We start from the raw sequence: 11,249 nt of genomic DNA, 5'->3' as shown, positions 1-11,249 counted from the left end.
GTGTTCACTTTATTTTCATTATTCATTTATTCGGTGAATATTTATTGTGCCACCATATGCCATGCACAGCTGCAGGCCTTGAACATACAGTAGTGAGCAAAATGCCTCCCTCGTGGAGTCTGGGTGTGAGTGAGGGTGCCATTTTACATTAGGGGGTCAGGAAAAGTCTCTCTGATATGGTCACATATGAGCAGGAACCTCAGTAAGTCCCCTCCTGTCACCTTGGAGCCTGTGGAGGCCTGCTGGGAACAGGACTTCTTAAAAGGAAATATGTCTGGAAGGCTGTGGTCCAAGTCCTTTTTTTTGCTGGCTATAAGCGGAGCCTCCAGAACCAAAGGGAGCATACAGCTCTTCTTAAAATTGAAGGTGGTTATGCCCAAGATGAAACTGAATTCTATTTGGGCAAGAGATGTGCTTGTGTATACAAAGCAAAGAGCAACACGATTCCTGGCAGCAAACCAAACAAAAGCAGAGTAATCTGGGGAAAGGTAACCCGGGCCCACAGGAACAGTGGCATGGTTGCTGCCAAGTTCCATAGCAATCTTCCTGCTAAGGCCGGCCCGGCACAGTGGTTCACGCCTGTAATCCCAGCACTTTGGGAGGCCAAAGCAGGTGGATCACTTGAGGTCAGGAGTTTGAGACCAGCCTGGCCAACAAGGTGAAACCCTGCCTCTGCTAAAAAATAAAAATAAAAAAATTAGCCAGGTGTGGTGGCGTGCACCTGTGCTCCCAGCTACTCGGGAGGCTGAGGCAGGAGAATTGCTTGAAACCAGGAGAAGAAGGTTGCAGTGGGCTAAGATCACACCACTGCACTCCAGCGAGAGTGACAGAGTGAGACTCCATCTCAAAAAATAAAAATAAAAATAGAGAGAGAGAGAGAAGAAAAGAAACAGACACAGAGAGGAGAACACCAGTTAAAGACAGAGACACACAGGGAGAAGACAGCCACATGAAGATAGAAGCACAGATGGGGTTATTTGCCTCAAACCAAGGAACGCTTGGGCCACCAGAAGCTAGAAGAGGCAAGGAAGGAGTCTTTCCTGTAAACTTCAGAGAGAACATGGCCCTGCCTGCACCTTCATTTCAGACTTCCAGCCTCCAGAGCTGTGAGAGAATAAATTTGTGTTGTTTGAAGTCACACAGTTTGTGGCACTTTATTATAACAGCCCCAGGAACCTAATATACCCTCTTTATTATATATTAAATTATCTCGTTGAGTGGAATCTGTCTCTTGATTCCCTTCATTTATTATATCCATATAACACTATTTTATTACAGTGTTTTAATGCTTCATACTTTTCCCTCATTACTTACCTTTTCTAAATTTTCTTAGCTAATCTCGCACATTATTCTTCACAATAAGCTTTATTTTTAGAATAGATGTGTCAAGCTTAACTCTGCGTCTTGCACTTGTAATCCCAGCTACACAGAAGGATCCCTTGAGGTGAGGAGTTTGAGATCAGCCTGGGCAACACAGCAAGACTCCATCTATAAAATAATAATAATAATAATCAGCTGGCTGTGATGACAGGCACCTGTAGTCTCAACTACTCAGGAGGCTGAGGCAAGAGGATTGCTTGAGCCCAGGAGTTCAAGGCAGCCATGAGCTGTGATCACCCCACTGCACTTCAGCCCAGATGATAGAGCGAGACCCCATCTCTAAGAGAAATTTCAAAATAAAGAACAAATGTATCAAGTCCTGTTTCCTCCAAAACATAAACCTAATAATTTCCACATACAAAGTAATTCATTATTTAACAAAAATAAAAATTTACAATATGATTAAATTGAATAACAAAATTTTCTGTTTATTTTAAATTATTTCAGCTTTTACAATTGATTTACATTTAACAATTATATTTACTCCAGATAATTTGATCAATATGTGTTTTTAAAACATTTATGTGCTGAGCTTTGGGCACAAAATAAAAAGAAAAAAATTATAGGTCTTAAAAAATAATAAAAAATGCATACTGCCTATAGTTGAAGAGAACTATTTATAAATAATAATTAGATTTATAGTTATTATTATAGATAATGATGCATGTCTGATTTCCAAATTATTTAAAATTTTTAAAATTCCTTCCCATCACTTATTTCAAGTAAACAGTAAAATAGACATTCTGCCTCAAGGAATATTTCCACATTCACCACCCATGCAGTCCAGTGCCCCAATTCCAATCATGAATGTTTGTCCAAAACATTCTGCTTTCCCAAAATCTTCCTCTTCCCTATGTCATGAATGCTTGGATCCCACCAATCCTTCAAGAACCCCTCAAGAGCTGCTTATACCATGCTAAACGCCCTGAAGCCGTCCGAGTTAGAAGCAATTCTTCCCTCTGCTCAAGTTTTTACTTTTTGTCTATAGCTCATTTGGCACTTATCATTTATTGTATAATAATGTTAGTTATCTTTCATTTATGTTTATGGTTTGGACAATGATTTATTAAGTCATATTAGTTTGAACAATATCTTTTGTTTTATTGTGTCCTAAAACTTTTTAAAAATCAGATTGGCTGATGCCACTTACTCCCCCTGAATTTGTGCTTCCAAATAACCTGTTCTTATATGGAGAAGATGATGAGAACGGGCCTCACCTAAGACATTTTTGTGATAAGGAATTCCCAGCATTTAAAATCCATTTTTATATAGGTCAGGGTTGGTCCCTGTGGCTATTTCTCTGATTGCCAGATGCAGACATCAGTACTACCGTGATGTTTTCCAGTGTGCTTCAAATCTAACTTTCTCAATGTGATAAAATAAGCAGTGGGCAAATGGGTCCGAAAGACTGGACTCAAGCTCTGGCTTTATTCTTTTTTTTTTTTTTTTAGATGGAGTCTCGCTCTGTCGCCCAGGCTGGCACAATCTCGGCTCACTGCAACCTCTGCCTCGCAGGTTCAAGTGATTCTTTCACCTCTGCCTCCCAGGTAGCTGGGAATGCAGGCACGCACCACTATGCTCAGCTAATTTTTGTATTTTTAGCAGAGATGGGGTTTCACCATGTTGGCCAAGCTGGTCTCGAACTCCTGACCTCAGGTGATCCACCTGCCTTGGCCTCCCAAAGTGCTGGGATTACAGGCATGAGCCACTGTGCCTGGCCTAAGCTCTGGCTTTGTTCTTTTACTTCTCTGGGCCCCAGTTTCTTCATCTATATAATGATGTTATTGCACCAGATCACTAAGAGGTGAGGTTGGAATTCTTTGTTTTATTTTCATTTCAACAGCAGTGGAGACTTTTTTGAAAATTGAAGGGGGAGGAGGGGCAGTGGATAACAGGGAGCTGCTCTTGTGGTAGCTGGGAGAAGGGCTGGGAACCTGCCTCTACTTCCCTCACAGCAGCCCTGGAATCTCCTCTTCAGCTGACCCCAGGATGGCTCCTAAGAACACACTTTGAAACCATTAAACTAGGTCCAAGTTTCCTAAGCTTCAGGCATTCACATGTTACCTTGCGATTTTTGCTGGAATCAGCATATATTGTGTGCTATTTAGCCATTCAACACGGATTTACTGAGGACCTACTCTGGGACGGAGATCCAGCTAAACAAAAGTCCCTCTGTTGGGGGTGTGGCTACATTCTTAGAAAGCCATATCTCTCGGTGGTTAGGAGTCTAGGCTCTGAATTCAGACAGGTCTATGTTTGTCTGGATTCAGACAGGTCTGCCCTTTAAAATTTTGTGAATTGGACAAGTTATTATGCAACTCCTCTTTGCTTCTATTCAGTTTTCTGTAAAACAAAATTTAACTCACAGGGCTATTGTGAGGATTAAATGAGGAACTACATTCAAAGCACTTAGTACAATACTCAGCACACAGCTGTTATCTACTTATTTTTTTAACTAATTTTTTTAGCCTCATTCTGAGCAAATAAACTTAATACACAAGATGTATATTTCTAACACACTTGAAGATATATGCACAACAATTTCATCTGAAAATGTTTTTCTTCAATTAGCTGGGCATGCTGGCATGTGCCTATAGTCCCAGCTACACTGGAGGCTGAGGCAGGATGATCACTTGAGCCCAGGAGTTCATGGCTGCGGTGAGCTATGATCACCACCACTGCATTCCAGCCTGGGTGGGAGAGCAGGGCCCTGTCTCTAAAAAAAAAAAAAAAGAGAGAAAAAAAAAATGTTTGTCATCACACATCATACCTATGGTACAGGTGACACATTTGGGAAGCATAATTACGTCATTTCTTCTACTATGACCAGTCCATGCTTGGGCTGCATGGACTGTAAGACCTCATTTTGCTTTGTGTACTGCTATCACTCCTATTCATCTTAAGAAAACAGTCATTAGATGTGCTTAATTGCCTCAGCATTTCGTATCTAGGGAACGGCCTGCACCCACTTCTTTGTCATCCAGATAATGATCACAGTTGCACAAGGTGTGATGAAACCAGGCCCAGATCATGCATGTAACTCAACAAAGACAACAAGCCAATCCACGGAAAGATACTAAAATATTTATACCATACAGTGCTTAGGAAGGATTTTTCAGGGATGGAGACAAGAGCAAAGCCCTATGAAGTTAGCGATGTTCAGCACACAAGCTCACCCATCTCCCCATAGTGCTGCTCCCACCCCAGAGGGCCTACGGAAGCCTGCAATACTCCCTCTCCTGTCTCCCTTTTCCCCAAGATGGAGCCTGGGGAAAGGTCAAGGACACCAGGCAATCCCGAGCCAGAGACCTTGCTAGCCTCCTATTCGCTGCCACATAAAAGCAGCCTTTTCTAAGGCCAGACACCAACTCCCTCCTCCACCCCACGCGCTACACACAAACTTTCATCACCACAAATTACCTGGCAGTTATTAAGAGAGTCATATGGCACACAAAGATAGAGTATGCCAGAGGTAAACACAGACGTTTTCCAGTGACTAGGCTGGGGCCAGCCCTCTGGGCAATTCAGGAACTCTCTGGACACCCAGTTTCTGCTTCAGCACTAAACAGAGGCCACCACCTTCGTTACCCTCCTCACCCAACCTATAGCTTACAACCTGATGGATGACCATATTTGGATATAGTCAAAGGGCTGTGTCCTAGTCCTTTGTCTGTCTGTTACCAGTCAATGGTGTGACCCCGGAGAAGTGTCACTCTCTCAGCCTTATTTTCTTCTTTTGTAAAATGAGGAGTGTGTTTGATGGGATTCCTAACGTCCCTTCCAAAACTAGCATTCTAGTTCTAGTTCTTCCGATCTGATTCTAACGACCTCTCTTCTCCATGACAACCCTTCCAATATTTAACTGTAGTGTTCAAGTCATCCCTTCCTCTGCAAACATCCCCTTCCCTTCCACACGTCCCTGTCACTCCTGGTTTCCAGATCCCTCTCTGCTCTGGTCATCCTCCTCTGGACGGGGGCCAGCTCATCAGCTCAGTTCAGATAAGGGGCACAGCAGAGCTTGCCTGGGACTTCTTCCAGAGCACCTGCTGATTGCCAGAACCAAGGCTGACTCAATTAGAACATCTGGTCACCTTCCCGTCCCCTGGCGCCTCCTCATCCTGTGGCAAAACCACTGGCTTCACAGATATAGTTAGATTTAAATTATTAGCCATTAGGAAAAGACAGAAAGGTAATCGCTGGCTAGGCATGGTGGCCCAAGCCTATAATTCCAGCACTTTGGGAGGCTGAGGCAGGAGGATCACTTGAGCCGAGGAGTTTGAGACCAGCTTGGGCAACATCATGAAAACCTCAACTCTACAAAAAAAAAATAGAAAATTAGCCGATGTGGTGGTGCACACCTGTAGCCCCAGCTACTCAGGAGGCTGAGGTGGGAGGATCACTTGAACCTGGGAGGTTGATGATGCAGTCAGCCAAGATGGCGCCACCGCACTCCAGCCTGGGCGACAGAGTGAGCAAGTTTTTGTTTTGGCGACCCTGCCTCAACACAAAAACAAAAGCAAAAACAAAAGTTACCCACTAATGCATAACCTCATATTTTCCGAGACATTCATTTAAGGAAAAAGAAAAACATGAAGAAAACTCTTTGTAATAAGTGCTGTGAGGCATCTCAGTTCCTCAAAGAGCAACTTGAAGTCCCAGCAGGGAGAAAGCCATGGCTTCTGCAGTTAGAGAAAAAGCACCCACTAGGCTAGGTGAGCACAGCCAAGAGGATATTGCTGCCACCGTGTGGCGACAGTTGTTGTATTACCTCTGTCCAGCCCCGGAAGGACTTAGGGATGAACGGCTGAGGAAAATACTTATTGGCTGGTTTCCATATTAGGAATCCTGAGACCGAAAATTAATGAAGACAGCACACTTGACCAAAATGTCACCAGATTGGTTCTCCTGTCCGCATTCTTCTCATCTCTCAGACCACTCACCTTCCTCCCAGCCCTCTTTAACATCAGGAACTAAATGTGCTTTGGACTAGACCTTGCGGCATGACGGTCATCCCTATGGTAGCAAGTGTGGCAGCATCTGACTTCCAACCTCCGACTCCCACCAGAGTGGGGAGTGATTTCTGAACCACAGAACCCATCTCTCTATCTCTCTCCATCTCTCTCTTTCAATTCTTAACTTTCTGTTATGCTCCTGGGACAGATCACATGTGTGAACCTTCTTATCTCTTTGCCCCTACCTGAAGGGGGTGTAAGCAGTGGCTAACTGAAGGGATTGTAAGCAGTGGCTAACACCCTTTCTTGGTCATTTTGCACATCCCTTCAAGCTAGTTAGCTTAACCGCCTGGTCCCGTGCCCCAACTAACACCAATGTAGAGAAAATGTCTTTGTCCATAATCTAAGTGGAAGATGGAAATCTGACTTCCATCTCTGCAGGAAGATGAACTGCCCCCTGCCCCCTTTTTAATAGTATTATGGCCATAGATTGCTGTCCTGTGTGATCTCCACCAAGAACTCTACCTAGAGATCTCCAGGCTGGATGGTGGCTCCAAGGAGGCACAGTCATAGCATAGTGGCTCTAGGGGTGCACACCACAGCTTCCTATGGTTGGTCCCTCCAGATTCGGACTCTATGTGCCTGTGCCTGTGTCTATGCCGGTCAGCAGCATCATCTTCTTCCCTCACAGATGTGTCCCTTTTCCTTCTGCATGCCCCACTGCAGGGAAGTGGAAGGTTGGAGGACCAATGTACAGGAGCAGGGGTGATTATATATATCTGGTCTAGTGTAATCCCTGGGTGTGATTCTAGGAAGTTAGTCAACCTTAAACTAACTTACTTCCCCATCAGTAATTCACGAGTTCTACTGACTGAACAAAAAGTGCAAAAAAGAAGGTAGTGAATTCATCAATCATAGAAAAGGGCTATATTAAGCTTACTGTACAGCTCAAACTGATATTTACCTAAGCACCTTCCCCAGACAGCTATAAAAATAACTGTTGCCATCACAAAGAGAAAGAAAAGGACCTAACTGTTCTGGTTAAAAGGTGATGAGGGACCAGGTGTGGTGGCTCGCGACTGTAATTCCAGCACTTTGAGAAGCGGAGGTAGGCAGATCACCTGAGGTCAGGAGTTCAAGACCAGCCTAGCCAACATGGTGAAACCCCATCTCTACTAAAAATACAAAAATTAGTTGGGCGTGGTGGCACATGCCTGTTGTCCCAGCTACTTGGGAGACGGAGACAGAAGAATTGCTTGAACCTGGGAGGCAGAGCTTGCAGTGAGCTGAGATTGCGCCACTGTACTCCAGCCTGGGCAACAGAGTGAGACTCCATCTCAAAAAAAAAAAGACAGAGAAGAAAAAACAAGGTGATGAGGAGAAATCATCTAAAGAAGGGAAAGAGATGGACACATAAACAAAATGAAACATACTAAATATTCACCACATGATCTGGACTTTCTGAGGAGAAGGATTTACAAACTAACCCATTCCCAAGTGAGGCTGCTTAGCCACATGCAAGATGTAGCGTCACGGGAATTCATCTGGGCAGTCGCCTCCCAGGTCTTGTGAGCACCACCATCCTGTTCTGGTCCCTCATGTGCAGTGAGGCACAGATAGATATATGAAATTTCTAGAATAAGGTCTGGAAAGAGCCACATCAAATGGTGACAGTGGTTACCTTGGGGAATGGAGGTGGGGAAAATAAGAATAGAGAGACATGATTAATGGGAACATTAACCTATTACATCTTTTTTTGCTTGCAAAGAGAATGTATTCATTTATCACTTGTGTGATTTTTTTTAAATACATTAAAGATATTACAAAATCCGGTAGAAGGAGTATGGACGTAAGTTGTACTACTTGGCCTACCTGGGCCCCAGCTCTGTCTATATCTTACTGGTGGGTCTAGCTTTGGGCAAGACACTAAAATTCTTGAGCCTCCATTTCCTCACCTGTAAAATGAGGGCATTAATATGTAACTCACAGGGTTGCTGTATTGATTGAGACTATAATAGAAAGCAACTGAAATACAATTGGTCCTCAATAAATGCTTAAGAAAAGAGAGATTGTGGTTGGACACGGTGGCTCATGCCTGTAACCCCAGCACTTTGGGAGGCCGAGGCAGGTGGATCACCTGAGGTCAGGAGTTTGAGACCAGCCTGACCAACATGGTGAAACACTGTCTCTACTAAAAATACAAAATTAGCTGGGCGTGGTGGCACATGCTTGTAATCCCAGCTACTCGGGAGGCTGACGCACGAGAATCACTTGAACCCAGGAGGTGGAGGTTGTAGTGAGCCAAAATCGCACCATTGCACTCCAGCCTGGGCAACAAGAATGAAACTCTGTCTCAAAAAAAGAAAAGAAAAAGAGAAAAGAGAGTTTGTTACCCAGATCAGAGGTGATGAAGGCTTATGAAGATGGTGGCAAAGAAGATGAAAAAGAAGAGAAAGATGGAAGAGACATTTCAGAGACATGACAGAAATGAAGGCGATTTGCCAACAAAGCCAAGGCTTAGGACCCTGCACCCCCTTGCTATCCCAAGCTGAACTTTGTGCCTCTTTTCTCCTTCCAGGCTGCTAGGATGTTGCTGTTGTGTGAGAATATGAAGAGGGATGAGAAAAAAAGAAAGGAATGGAATGAATTTGAGACCAAATAAAGTCCGTGGTGAGACTTTTAAATATTTACATTCGGCAATGGCAATTTTGTAAAAGAATTTGCAATGCCCCTACTTTCTGTAAATGAGTGGGTGCCCCCATCCTACAGATATCCTTATCCTAATACCTCTCATTAGGACAGCCTTTCTCTCCCTCTAAGCCATTCTTGGTGGAGATAGTATCATCCTCCAGAAGACAAAAATTGTTCTTGGGAAACAAAAACATCTTACTATGTTAACGTGTAAGGTACGGATACACACAGAATGCACACGCAGATAAGCAGTATGTTTGTGGTATTGAATTTTATGGGGAGAATATCAGAAAAAAAATCTAAAAAGGTTCTTTAGAGCGGTGACAAAGAAAAAAAGCCAGGAAACTCTAGTCTATACCCTAAGCACCTTTGGAGCAGGGATTCTGAATTCACATTCACTGTGGAATTCTCCATTGGGAATGTCTCCATTGTGGAATGTCTCCATTGGGAACATTCAATGGGCTTAAATGATAAATAATGTGAGCTCGCTTCCTTGGAATTCAGTTAGATAGTGAGGTGTTGTGGCCAATCTCAGTCCTCATGAAGTAACCTTAAAAGAGAGCACCTTCTGGAAGCTCCCCTAGGCCTCCCCTCCACTATCGTCTCATCTGCCTGACTTGAGTGAAGTGCCTTTTCCAGAACCAATCACAAGCAAGGGACTGAAATACCCCTGAGACCTGCAGGACCTGGACCTGGAAGTGTTGGCTTCCCCTGAGGCACAGATGCCGCCCAGGGGCAGGGGAGTGGCAGGGACCCAAATAAAATGAGGGTTCTATAAGGAAGGAAAGAGGAATGAATAGACGTTGGTCTTGGTGTGGCAGACAATGGTGTCCATGTAATTACTGACTCAAATGTTCCCAAACAGTTTGTTAAGAGAAACAGGCTCCTACCTTGTTACCTCCATATTTTATTAGCTTTTGACAGAGCAAACAGTTTTTAAAGTTGTGATTTTGGTCACATTTATTTTGGCTAGCTATTAATTTAGACACTCGAACCATAGTTGTATCTTTTCATGTCATATGCATTTCACAGTATGTTGTGGTCTCTTATTTAAGCAATGTGAGAGATGAGAGAGAGAGCACGCGTGTGTGTGTCTTAGGATTTTTCTGGGGACAGGAATAGTATGTTAAATAGGGAACATGGATCTGAGAACCGGGGGACTAAGGCTATTTATTGCCTTCGCTTTACTGAGTTAAGTGGGTGACACCAGGCAAGTTAAGTGGGTGGCACCCAGTCCTCTGAGCTTTGATTTTCTCACTTCTTATGAAATAAAGAAAAGATTATCAAAGTCTCTGCCATCTCCCAGATTCTATGTCTTGGAATTTGCTTTTTTCTTTAAGCTATATTATAGATTATAGAGGTTTGTAGGGTTTTACTTATATCGTTGCTTTGGCTAAATATTTGGAAGCTTATTAGTAATTATTTCTGATATTTTGAACAGAAGCAAGCTCTCAATTATAATATTGTTTTGATGGAAAAATATAATCTATTTAACTATAAAACCTTGCCACATCACAGTATCCAAGAAGAAATATTTGCACCGTCAGATGAAGCCTGCTATATTCAGTTTTAAATGAACACATTCAATCTTTTGGCATGATGGATGGATAGATGGATGGATGGATGGATGGATGGATGGATGGATGGATGGATGGACACACAGATATCTGAATGAATACATGTTCTTGCTGTTTGATCTTAGGTATAATTCACAGGTGACACTGAGGCAATTAAGTGGCAGGTGTATGTCATTCAGCAATTAGGAACGGTTGGACATTGTCCCTATTCTAATAATAGGCCTATGGATGGTCTGCAGCTTGAGTCCACATCAGCAGCACACTCTATTTGTCAGCTTCCCAAAGGACATTCTGGCATTCTCATTAGACTCTGCTTTCTTTCTATTAACACATCTGAACTGAATGTGCCCTTGAAAAGGGAGGCCAGTGACAGCATTTAAGTCTGTAATGTCAAAGAAAATCTCCAGTGGTAGATACACTTCCCTGGTCTCTTTTCCCTTAAGGATTATGAGATTTATATACCTAAAGAGTCAGAGTATGTTTTCTTTCTATGCAGTATCCCATATCCAAATAAATCATGAAATAAATACATAAGCACAAACACCACATGCACCTTTGCCATTTACTGAGTCAGTAAGATTTTGACATTAGTAAGAGCAGCAATGAATTATGAATGTTTCTAAGAGAAATTTTTAATCCAGGAGGACTT

The sequence above is a fragment of the Pongo abelii genome, chromosome 5 (genome assembly GCF_028885655.2).
Source record: "Pongo abelii isolate AG06213 chromosome 5, NHGRI_mPonAbe1-v2.0_pri, whole genome shotgun sequence".
Classification (NCBI taxonomy): Eukaryota; Metazoa; Chordata; class Mammalia; order Primates; family Hominidae; genus Pongo; species Pongo abelii.
This window is presented reverse-complemented; position numbering follows the sequence as displayed.